The sequence below is a fragment of the Pteropus vampyrus genome, unplaced genomic scaffold (assembly GCF_000151845.1).
Source record: "Pteropus vampyrus isolate Shadow unplaced genomic scaffold, Pvam_2.0 Scaffold160, whole genome shotgun sequence".
Taxonomy (NCBI): Eukaryota; Metazoa; Chordata; class Mammalia; order Chiroptera; family Pteropodidae; genus Pteropus; species Pteropus vampyrus.
In genome coordinates this window covers 2953764-2965906 of record NW_011888941.1, presented here as the reverse complement: position 1 = coordinate 2965906, position 12143 = coordinate 2953764, and the positions used below count along the sequence as shown (strand labels likewise).

The 12143-nt window shown below is 38.0% G+C and overlaps 1 pseudogene; it reads right to left on the bottom strand.

Annotated features, from left to right (window-relative positions):
- Positions 1–5546: 5546 nt before the first annotated feature.
- On the bottom strand, positions 5547–5665 carry LOC111745680 (annotated as a pseudogene).
- Between the last annotated feature and the right edge of the window lie 6478 nt (positions 5666–12143).

Here is a 12143-nt window from a genome sequence, read left to right as displayed (position 1 = left end):
TAAATTTTGGGCTTAAATTTTGGGCTGCCGTTTGTTAAGCAGCAAGAGTTCATTGATTTGGTTGAATCCTATTGCTGAATTATTTTCAAATAACGAAAACTCAAAAGTACAGCAACTATTATGCCACATGAATATAGATGCTCTTTGTAAAGAAATGTGGGCAGACTTATACTTTGTATGGTACTATTGATCATTCTTTGTTTACAAGTGCCCCACTTGTCGATGTTACTACTGTTTCAGCACATCACACATAATTATGAATTGACTATAACTTCAGCATGGTTGCATCTCTTGGCTGAAATATCATTTTATTTCCCTTTCTTTTGTTCAGATCTTGCTCTTTGCTTTAGGTCACACATAATGCACTTAACAGCAGTCACTAGGATAAGTGGTACAATTTTTTAAATCTAATTTTTCAAAGACTCCGAGAAGTGGAAGGATGATTATTTTACACCTGTTATTGCAGTATTTTATTCATGACACCTCCTTTTGCTCTTAGAAGTATTCATGCATGGGTAAGTCAAATGGTCACCTAAGCCAAAAGCAAAAAACTCATCAATTTATCTTAGGTTCTTTCATTTCACAGACTTTTAGGGTGGAGACTAGAGCTCACTTTCAAGTGTGAATGGTAGGACAACAATGCACCCAGGCCTCCTCTACGCAGTGATATCCTCCCTCCTGATGCCCACGTGGACAGAGACAAGAGTCTTGATCCACAGAGCTCTGAAGCAAACATCAAAGTGGTGCCGGATGCCCAGCACTGCCACAGCAGTATCAACCACAGCAATGATAATTAATTAGTTCTTTTACTTCCTTAAGTGCCTGGGGTGGGAGGGGGCAACCGTGAGAGTGCTGCTTCCCTTGCAGCACAGAGGGCTGAATTAGGCGGCTCTGAAGGCTGAGGCAGGGCGATTGTGCCCTAGTTCCCCAGCGAGCCCCCAGGGGACAGGCTGAGCCTTAGAAATCAATCAGTCCCTCATCAGCAAGGGTGTCTCCTGAAAGTTTTGCCCTTGGATGACTTGGGCAGTGAGCAGGGTCCCCTCATTTTGGCAGATGTGGACCATTCTGGAAATTCGGGTGGATCTGATTTCAGCTATGACAGCTGAGAAGGATTTTTCCTGCACTTGGATTTTACAACACGGAGGGTTAGACTGGCATTAGCAAGGCAAAGAGGATAGGATTTAGAGCTGGACCAATCTGGATTTGGGTTCTAACTTTAGCACCTACTGGTTATTGACCTTGGCCAACCTGATTCATATCACTGAGCCTCAGTTCCTTCCTCATGCAATAATGCCACTTCCAAGTGTTGTACTGAGGATTAATTAGGACAAGTGTGAAACGCAGAACACAGGCATAGGTATAATGACAGCACACTGGCTGTGTTTGCATAATGAACTTAGATGATAAACATTTCGAAGAACCTATTCAACATTGTTTCTCTGTTCCCTGCATTGCTCTCAGCTCAGGGTCCCATCTGACGTTACTCCCCCCTTCTATTGGGGACATCTTTCATCCTCTCTGTGCCCATTTACATCTTATCTAACCTTCAGACCCCTTTCTCTCCAATCCCTATTGATTTCTCAATCTCTCTCCCCATCTCTCCATCTCTATCTTTGTGTCTCGTCAGGATTGAGCTGCCCTAGCCTAGATTTAATAAGTGCACGTTTGTATCTGTGTCTCTCTCCTCCCACTCTACTTGAGTGTCTTTGAGCAAAGGAATCATGTCGTAAAAATGGTAGGGCTCAGGCTATATGAAAAATAGACATCGATTGGTGGCCTTAAAAAAGGAGCTATGAATGTAGAGGAAATACTTTTCTTAACTGCAGCACACAAGTTCATGAGGGGAGAATGTGGAGGGTGGCACCTGTGACTTACCTGATATATCCCAAGAGTTGAGTGTTGATTCTTAAAAATCCAAATACACAGCAGTGACATTTTTTTTTGTTTGTTTTATAAAAATTTGTTTATGAATCAATGACTGAGGAAATCTGGTCTAAGAAGTTTATAACACCTGAGCATGGTTGTTGGGTAAAGAAAGAAAGGGTTATTTATAGAGGTCTTCTACTCCATCAGGTGCACAGGAGGACTTGTGTTGCTCTGCTTAGCTTCAGGCATAGCCGGAAGTGGAGAATGTGTGCCACAAAATACCACACTGGAGATGTAAATCAATTGAAATGAACTTGCTTGGGCCGAAAGCACAATGACTGGGGATGTGCTGCAAATTACACTGGCATTTACTCTGCACTAAAGCAGCCAACTTTTGAAGTTAGGTAAGGTGCGTATGTGCGTGTGTGTAGGGGAGGGATGTGTAGAAAAGTGTTCATAAAATCCTGAGCTATTAAAAAATAACAAAAATCAAGAAAATATTCTAAAGTTTTTATGTGATAACACCCCTAGCAGAAGAAAAATAAGACACCTGTCATACATTAGAGTTGAACCATGACAACCTTTTAATATTATTGGTGGCTCCCTCATAACATGTCGAAAGGGCAGAAAGGGTGAGAACCAGGGGAGAGCACCAGTGTAATTGGGAACAACTTTTAAAATTTAACCATTAAGTTCAGATCCTCCTACTCTACCAAAATCTTTCATGTAAACCTATGTCTTTTTTCATCTTAGTCTTCTTGGCATTTATTGCATATAATGGGCATTCAACAGATGGTTGTGAAATAAATAATGACCAAAATGTGCCCACTGCCTTTAGTTGCTGTAATTTAAATGGCAAAAAAATGCATATTTTACTATTCAATTGGAAATATCGAAAATTATATGCAAAACATTGTAGGGTCTTGCCTGCTATTCCTCACTCCTTCCCCTCTTGTCTAAGTACAAGACAAAAAAAATAACCACTTATAGAAAATCAAATACTTTGCTACACATCTTTATGGATTATGTTTTCTTTGAATTTTATGAGATTCTTCTTCTCTGTTGAGAAGTAGAAAATCATTCTAAAATTTCCGGTTTGATTTTGATTCTATAGATTGCTATTGTTCATTTATCAGTTGTCACTTTTAGAGATCAAGGTTAAATTCAATTTTTCTGAATTAGAAAAAGATACATTTCTTTATATACACTTTTGTGCACTTGCTTGTTTATTTTCTTGGAAGAAATCCTCAGAAGAGAATTCTGTGTCAAAGAGCACACATATTTTAAGAAGTTTGTGACACGTTTCCAAAAACTTTCCACAAGCTTTTAGCTACAATGAACTTTCAATACACTTCCACCATTTAATCAGTTATCGATCAGTTGAAGATAACTAAAATCTATCCAGCTCCTTTAAACAGAAAGTAATTATTACCAGTTATTTGGCGTTTATGATTATTGGAGGGCTGAAAGATCTGTCCATAGACTGAGGCTGTAGGGAATCAAGTAAGCCCCAGAATTTTGTTACCTGCGTGATGATTAAGAAAGCGACCCGTACCGTGGCAGAAGGTTGCTGAATTAAGAGGTTACTGTGGTAAATTTGAACTACTTCCACTAAAATCCCCAATGCCAAAAGGATGCCTTGTCAAGTCACCAAGGATGATCAACAGGTGTCCCTAGAATTATGGAGAGGCAGCAATTTCAAGTTACACATCATCGTACAATTGCTGCATTCTCTTCTGGAAGCATTTCTCTCTGGCTCCTAGGGCCTCTGAACAAAGAAAGCCCAAGCTGCAGGCTCAGGAAGCAGATAGATTTTGTGGGTGCATGCTTAAGTAGAAATGTGAGAAATGCCAGCCTTCCTTTCTTCTATTGCATGCTGGACTGACATTTTCCAGCGGGAAAGATACAGTGGCACATACTGCTTGCATTCAATAAGTCCTGGGGTGTTGTTGGCAGAAGGAAGGTGAGCATCAAAAGAAAAGTCCACATCCACATGTATCACTACCAGAGGAGGCACTGAGGTCCCAGCCATCTTGGAAGGAGTCTAATTATAACTAATTTGCTTCCTGGTGGCTGGCTGGACTTCGAATTATGAGGCCAGCTAGACCAGTCTTGAAGAAGAGAAATCCACATATCACCACCATTTGTGCCACCCTGGCTACTTAATTGGTGAGCCCACTGAGAAGGCACTGATAGTTGATGTTAAGAGATGTTCCGTAGGATCTTCATCTGATTGTTAAGAGGGCTGATTATTGAGAATCTCTTCCACAAGGACACCTTTTGTTGAGCGTTCACATCCCACTCTGAGTCCATTCTAATATATGCATTCGTGCACACATTCGCCAAACCTCCTCGTCACTCATCCTTCACTCTTGGTTTTTCCAAAGTTTTTACCATGTGGCTAAACTATTAATTACCTTCTATAAATTAATGTAGATTTGACCTCTGATTATCTTTATGTTTAGACAAAGTAAAACGAAAATGACTTCAAACAACAAAACCCTAGATATGCTGCTTGAAATTCTGCCAAAGGGGAGAATTTCCTTTTACCAGTGTCTTTCAGAGTTGTAACAGTGAAAAGCCCACTCATGATTGTTATCTGCATTACCATGCAGAAGAGTCTATAAACCAGGCTCCGTTTTTTTTTTTTTTTTCTCTTTTAAGCCTAGCTTTCCATAAAGAACTCCCCATGACGCTTGAACCTGACATGGTTGAGTGCTGGGCACACCCATCTTTATGGGTTGGTGACTCAGATAACACCCAGTTCTGGATGATCAACTCAGGACACACAGTTACTTGTTGTTCCATATTCAGGTATTCAGTCTACCAGGATCCATAAGTACCTCAAGAGCTGTTGCTTCAAAACCATATGAGCCTGGACTATTATTTTTCTATTAGGGTTTGCCACAATCTCTCTACAGTATTAACCCTGCCTCAGACACTTTGAGCACAAACAGATCTGTGGTTTCTCAACGTCCAAATGTTTGCAGCTACCTGGACCATCTGGAGAGCCTTTGCTTGTCCTGGACCTCCCTAAAAGGTGGTGCCCTCATGATTTACTTGGTAAATTAAATGGATTGAAGCAGCACAAATAAATGTAGTATATATTGCCTCCAAAGTTCAAAGAGGACACTTTCTTAGTTGTAGTGGGTTCATGATGCAGCAAATTTTCTTGCAGTTTGAAGAGGCTTTCCTGATATGTCCCAGACAACTGGAACTGCTGAACTTTCAATGTAGGAGCAAGCCTTTGAATTTTTATCTTTGACTCTGGCCCTCCTGTGACTCACCAAGAGATCTGGGGTAATTGTTATCAACATTCTGCCTTATGCAGTATGAGGTGATCAAGGTGTCTGTGGAATAAATCATGACAGAACTGACATAACCCTGAGATAAGAGGGTGTGGTATACTTCTTCCAGGTGAACGCATTATGTCTACTGAGTTATGGTTATAGGGAAAGAAAAAAAATTATCAAATACCAGGATCTGTTGTTTTGCTTTGATAACAAGACTACTTAAAACATTTTAAAAATAGTATTTGCTTCAATTATGAGACTACTTTAAGAACGATGGGACATTTATTTATTTATTTATTATTTATTTTTTAGACGAGGTAACACTTGATTGACCTCACAGATTGCAAGGACCTTGCCAGCTTACAATTCCTTATTTTTTATTTTTTATGCCTATAGCACCTTGTCTTCGTAAGTGGTCTCCGATCCAAGTACTAACCAGGTCTGACTCTGCTTAGCTTCCGAGATCGGACGGGATCAGGCTTATTCAGGGTGGCATGGCCATAGACCAGCGGGACATTTAATATCACCATCCGATTAAGTTTTTAAAAATCCAGCAACCTTCAAAACCCATTTTCCTTTATCATAGACTAAATCGTTGAGTACAATGGGGTTGGGATAAAAATCAATCTTTCCGAATCTTTTAGGTCTTTGATGGTGGTCCTTAACTCAATGATTCCACCTGTGGTATTGCTTTAGGTTTACTATTTTGTATGAAGATATCGTATGGAAATAGTTTTAAAGGTTTCCACTTGGCCCTTCCTCACGCTATGGCTCAATTTTCAAGTATGACTATTCTAGCCGTACATGTCGGAAGGACGTACAAACTACAGGGTGGGTTCACAGATCTCACACCTCATTTTCATAACTCTTCGCTTGACTGGTGGACCACAACAGTATTCTGTTTCCCCAGGAACTGACGTTAACTCAGAGCCAGTATCTAAAAATTGCTGGAAAATCTGTGAATTTTCTTTTCCTCTCTAATTCTCAGTTTCTTCATCTGTGACAGGAAGAGAAATATTGCAGCTGCTAACAGGTTTGTGGTGAAGATTAATGAGAGGGGACAAGCAAAACTCTCAACAGAGTACCTGACACGAGGTTGAGCCTAAAAATGCTAGTATCACCAGGATTCTTGAAGGTGATGGTATCTCTTTTTAAGCCATGTAGCAGACTCGCATCTTTCCTCATTTAGGTGATGAACAATTCTTCATTACATTTATTCCTTGGCATTTTATTGTTTTTGTTGTTACTCTTGTGTGTCCATTGGCAACGAAAATACCACACTTAAGAAGATACATAACACTAAAAGTTTGACAAATAGAATTATAATTTTATTTTTGAATTGGAAAATTGGATGTTTGATTCTATTTTGCACTGTGAAACCTTAAAGTAACAGGGCATGACGATGCTGTTTAGAACTACACCCTGTGGTCAGTGGTCAATGGTTTCTTTAAAACCTGACCTCTCCACTAGGCTGCAAGTTCCCTGAGGTCTGCAGTCAAGTCTGCTCCCTTATTGCTCTAAATTTGTTATAGGCCTGCTCTCGTACGTGCTTGGGAAGTATCTGTTACTTGAACAAATAAATGGCTTTACAGAAGCATCTGATTTGCCTCTTATTTCCCACCCTTACAAGCTTCCAGCTACATCAAGCTTTTTACTATTCCCTGAATACTCTAAGATATTTATCTCTCCATGCCTTTTTGCATGCTATTTTATTTTGGTGTCATGTCTTTCCAGCTCTCTGTCAGACAGAAAATTGTCATGTAAAAGAGTTCCCAAAAGAAACCTTTCCAGAGGGTTCATTAGCAGTGAGTCACTCTTTTACCCTTGCTCTGATAATATTTTGCACTTGCTCTTACTATAATTCTTATTACTTTGAACTTTATTTATGTGTGCACATGTCTGCCTTGCCATGTAGACTCCGCCCAGCATGGCTCCTGGCACACAGATGTGCAGTAAATGTAGAATGAATGCATGAGGCTCAGTTCTGCCCTTCAGTTGAAGGAGAACAGGGGGAATAAACATCCCTGGTTCAAAGAGGAGAGAACATTGCCCATCCATCCTCCACTTTGATGGTGTCTTCCGCCACTAAACAACCAGAAGGGAAGGAAGAACACTTCTTGGTTTCTGAATATCATATTGTCTTGTTGAAAAGCCTAAGTTGCAAACAGAACATTTTTAGACATGACTTAGATCTGAAGGAAGCAATTTCTATATAGGAAAAATGTGAACTAACTAACGTGTAAAGGATAAAATTCTTCAGAAGGAAAGGGTGGTTAGGTGGAGAAACGAAGAAATTGTGTGCAGCACTGAAGAGTTTACTTGGTAATCTGCTTTGTCACTTTCATATAATGGAACTGGAGGATAAGCATCCTGATGTATCATATAGGGTCTTCTTTCAAAAAGAGTTAGGAAAATGGGGATAGCATTTCATTTCCTCAAATGCATCAGTACAAGTTAGATAACTCATTAAATAGAACTTCGATTTTCAGGATAAGGTTTTAGAGAGGAAGACAATCTAACAGAATTTTATTAATTGAAAAACCTTATCCCCCCACTGAAGTGAAGAAATCATTTAAAGAAGTCAATAGAAAAAAATGCCAACTGCAAATAATAAGTTATTTCAGAGGCACGGGAGAAAGAGTATAGCAGTGTTCCTCCAATGAGGAGCTGTGAATATTGGGGTAAGTTAGAAGGGAGAAAGTGCATTGGGGCAGCTATATGGAGGTATATGGCAGTGGGTGATGGCAGCATTAGAAGAGAAGAAGGTCACCGAGCAGGTCTTATGTTAGCAGAATAATCAAGTGTTCTTGTGTTTAGATACTGAAAATACAAATTTCATAATGAAATAACCGATGATTTTATTCACTTAATTTAAAAAATGTTATTATAGATGTCTTTTTGCATTTGTTTGGCTTTTATTAACCCATGTTTATTGAGTGCTTGTTGTGTGTCAGACACTGTTCTAGATGCTTGAGAGATGAGATTCCTGTTCTCCTAAAAGATTTCTAAAAACCAAACAAAAATTTGGTTACTTATACTTGTTATAAACAATTTATCAGACATTGAGGCTGATACTGTAAAAAATATTATAAAGAAAGGTTAAGTATTTAAAAAGATCTGATGCGAAAATCAAAATTCCATTCTTCTAAATGATGTGAAGATGTGTTGAACAAAAAATCTTTATGTTGCATTTTGTGTCATAAAAGTTATTCAGATTTATAGGTTATTGCCACATGCTGATTTGAGAACTATCATTGTGGAAATGAAAGCACAAAAACAAAAGGAAGGTAAAAATAAATGATAAAAAAATCCTGAAAGAATCCTGAAATAGTAATTAAACTCAATAAATTGAAAAAATACAAAAGACTTAAAACTTTACCGATAAAAAGAAACCATTTTGATGAAGTCCAATGTTCTTGATTTCTATAAAAATCAGAGGTTACAATCCCTGAAAATCAGGAAAGGAGAAAAAAATTAAACCATGTGTAGAATTTATAATTTTCTAAGCATTGTCCATGTTCAATCTTATTTAATCTTCCCATTCAACTCTTAAGGAGAATTTTATTTTCTTCACTTAAGAGGAGAGAACAGAGCAGCTGAAAGGGTGGGTAACTTTCTCTGGATCGTGAAGTTAGAATGGGCTGGAGAAAAGACTTGAACTCGCCCTATTTGCTTCCAAAGCCTAAACATGTTTTTGAAAAGTGATATTCATTCCCATGGGGCTGTCCGAAAATTATACTCAGCTCTTAAAATGATTCATTTTTAATTTATCATAGTTTCATCTTCTTGATGCAGTGGTCTAGGTAATGAGAAATGTCTCGTTCTGCTCCTGGAAGGGGCTGGATTAGCAATTGAACTGGCACACCATTCACACACTCCATGCCTCAGTGTCTCCCCCAGCACCATCACTTGAAGTGCTCTTTTAGACGTTAGTGATATAAAGATAAATAAGACAGAATTCCTGTTCCCACAAGGCTCACAGTACGGTCAGGAGACAGTTACTTCATCGAATAATGAGCTAACAAAATATGTCAAAGTGATTATTATTAAACTTTTAATTCGGTTCCTTTAAAGTAAATGCAGAGAATACTTATTAAGTGCTATTACGTGCTGTTACATGCAAAGAAATTGTAGTTTTATAAATGATGCTCTGGAAAAACTGTATTCTATATATATGACACAGTACTATAAGGAGGATGTAAGGTAAGTGCAGACTTGGTATTTTTATAAGGACAAACCTGTCTTAGCCTGACATGACGTTTTAGAAAAACTCACCTAAGATATTTGCGTAGTTTTAGCAAGAACAAAATTTTCACCTTAGCATGCCAAAGGCAGGTGTACTTAGGTCGAGAGATCAATAAAGCTATTTTTAATTAGGAAAGAAACACAACTTGTTTAACTCATCTCAAAATAGAGCTTTATAAATCAAAGTCAAAGTTATGACTCAGAGTCAAAGTACCTATTAACTGGCTATCAGTTTAGACTATTAGCATGTCCAATCTTTCTTTTTTTCTTTTTTAGCATATGTTGCTAGAACCACAAGGCTTGTCTGAAGGCACTAAAGGATATTAATACAATATTTAGTTATGAAGAGACATATCTCTAATTGAGAACAAGTAACATCTAGAACTGTTAAATTAGATAATTGCATTCATAGAGTTAAGTGTAGCTAAACTACTATGAGATTATTGCTCTAAGATTATACTTTTTTTCTGGAAGATTTGTCCCTTTTCATTTACCATTCTGTTTTTGATTTTAATTTAGTTTTTAATTGTGTTAATCTCTATATTAGGCACTTTAGATCTTCCATAGAATTTCAGAGTAAACATCACCAAATGCTTATCAAAATAAAAATTATAGGATATGTTATATCTATGGAAAATATATTTGTAAATGTCCATGTGTTTGAAATAAAGCTATATGCTCCGAGGACGTTTTATAGGGCTGTAAAGACTTATTAGAAGACACTCCAGAAGCACAGAAAACTCATTTACATCCTTGTTTCTGAGTTCTTAAATTCCATTGAAATCAGATTTGACAAAATTCATTCAGATCAGATTTGCTGTCAATACCACCTTGTGCTCCGGGACAGTTCGTCCAGTTAAGGGGCTTTCTTCATTTGTCACCTTGCATCCAGTAAGCCAAGTCCAAATCTGTGGAGGAAAAGTAATTAGATATCTTAAGCAGTGATAAGAACATCATGAATAATCAATTTCTATAGCATTACCAGCCACCCAGTCAAGGAAAAGTCTGTAAATGGAAGAATTTATTACAAAATATCAGGGAGCCTATCAGTTTTGATTGTTCAGTATGCATAGATTGCTGGGTTTAAAGGTGGAAATGTAACAGCGGTCGCCTTTAATTTTTCCTCTCAACTAAGAATAAGGTGAGTTGCTCATAAAGACCTCAGTATAAGTAAATGAATGTCTGTCTTTATGGTTGTAAAGATGTATTGTGAGACTCTTCACCAAAATAAGAAACCACAAACTGCTTGGGAGTAATTAGAAGTAATCCGATGCACGCCACCTTGCAAAAGAGGAAGAGCTAATTATAATTACAATATATGCTGCTTAGAAACATATTTATTGTGCTTACTTTAAATATATTTACTTCTTGAGAGAAAAGGATGACAAAATCATTTCCTTGGAATCAAAACAGAGAACATCTTCTACCAACCATATTTATTTCTATTTTGAAAGTTCGTGGTAGACTGTGTTTTAATCTACTTTAACCTTTGGGGTCCTTAAATGTTTAAAACTAACATTGCTTAAGGGGAAAAAAAAACAATCATATCCACCTTCAACTCCCCTCTCTCCCCACTGGAGACAGAATGAAATACAGTAATTTGATGCAATAATTTAATCATAGCTTCCTTGAGAAAGGAATTCAACACTTGTACACTCATTAGAAGATGAAACTTGCAGTTAAGCCTCAAAAGTGAAACGAACCACAAAGATCCAGTAGGACTTTCCCAGCAATGTGTATACGGGCTCCTTCATCATGATACATGAGATGTTCACTGCTGTAATTAAAATAACACTAACTAATATCAAAATGTCAAGTCATGACAAAGTAGAAAAGTGGAGGTGGATTAATAATATTCCCATTATTCAAGGTGGCTTTGAGTTATTAAGATGCATTATAAGGCAAAAATCCTGTACCCTATACCCTTGGTTAACTTTCCTTTAATTCTATCTAGAAAGTAACATCTGCATTATCTAGAAGAAACCTGAAATTAAAGTTTAAGTAGAAGAAGAAGGAAATTAAGAGCTAAGGGGATAATTGTAACCTTATAAGAATCCAGTGGTGATGCATTTCTCTGCTTTCAGGGCGTGGCTTGGTTAGGCTGGAAGTGGGTAGAAGTTGAGTGAATTGGTCGCTCTTCACATAGTGCCAGGAGGGTGGGGCACACATACACAGGTAGGCACTTGGCAGAAAGTCTGTCCCTGTTGCTCCCTGGCACTCTGACCACCCAGTGTGTGGAGTTCTTTGTATAATCAGGAGGAGACCCACACATCAAAATACCACTGGGCCTACCTCTGGCCTCACATGACCTTCTCTGTGATGTAGCCTTCATATTATCCAAAGCCTGAATTAAAATCTGCTCCCTGGAGAGGGCAAATCATTGACCATATGTTTAGTCTAAAAATGTAGTTTTCAAAAAATGTGGTTTTGGAATATGATAAGATATGTCCTTACACTAGAACCTTCCCTTTGTCCCAAAGATTGGTCGAATGGAATGGAATGCATACACCGTAATATGTACATTAGTGCTGGAGTAGGATAATTTCAGGGCATCCTTGTGTACTTTGGAGAAAATGTCAGCAAAGTCAAAATAAGATGCCGACCAAAAGTTGTGAGCACATTATTGCTGTAGGTTTGTTCCCATAGAAGATTTAAATTTAGACCTCACTGAGTTAACATTTTATTTTAAGGCATGGGAAAGACAGAGAGTGTGTCTCATTGGTAGCAGGGACGCAATCA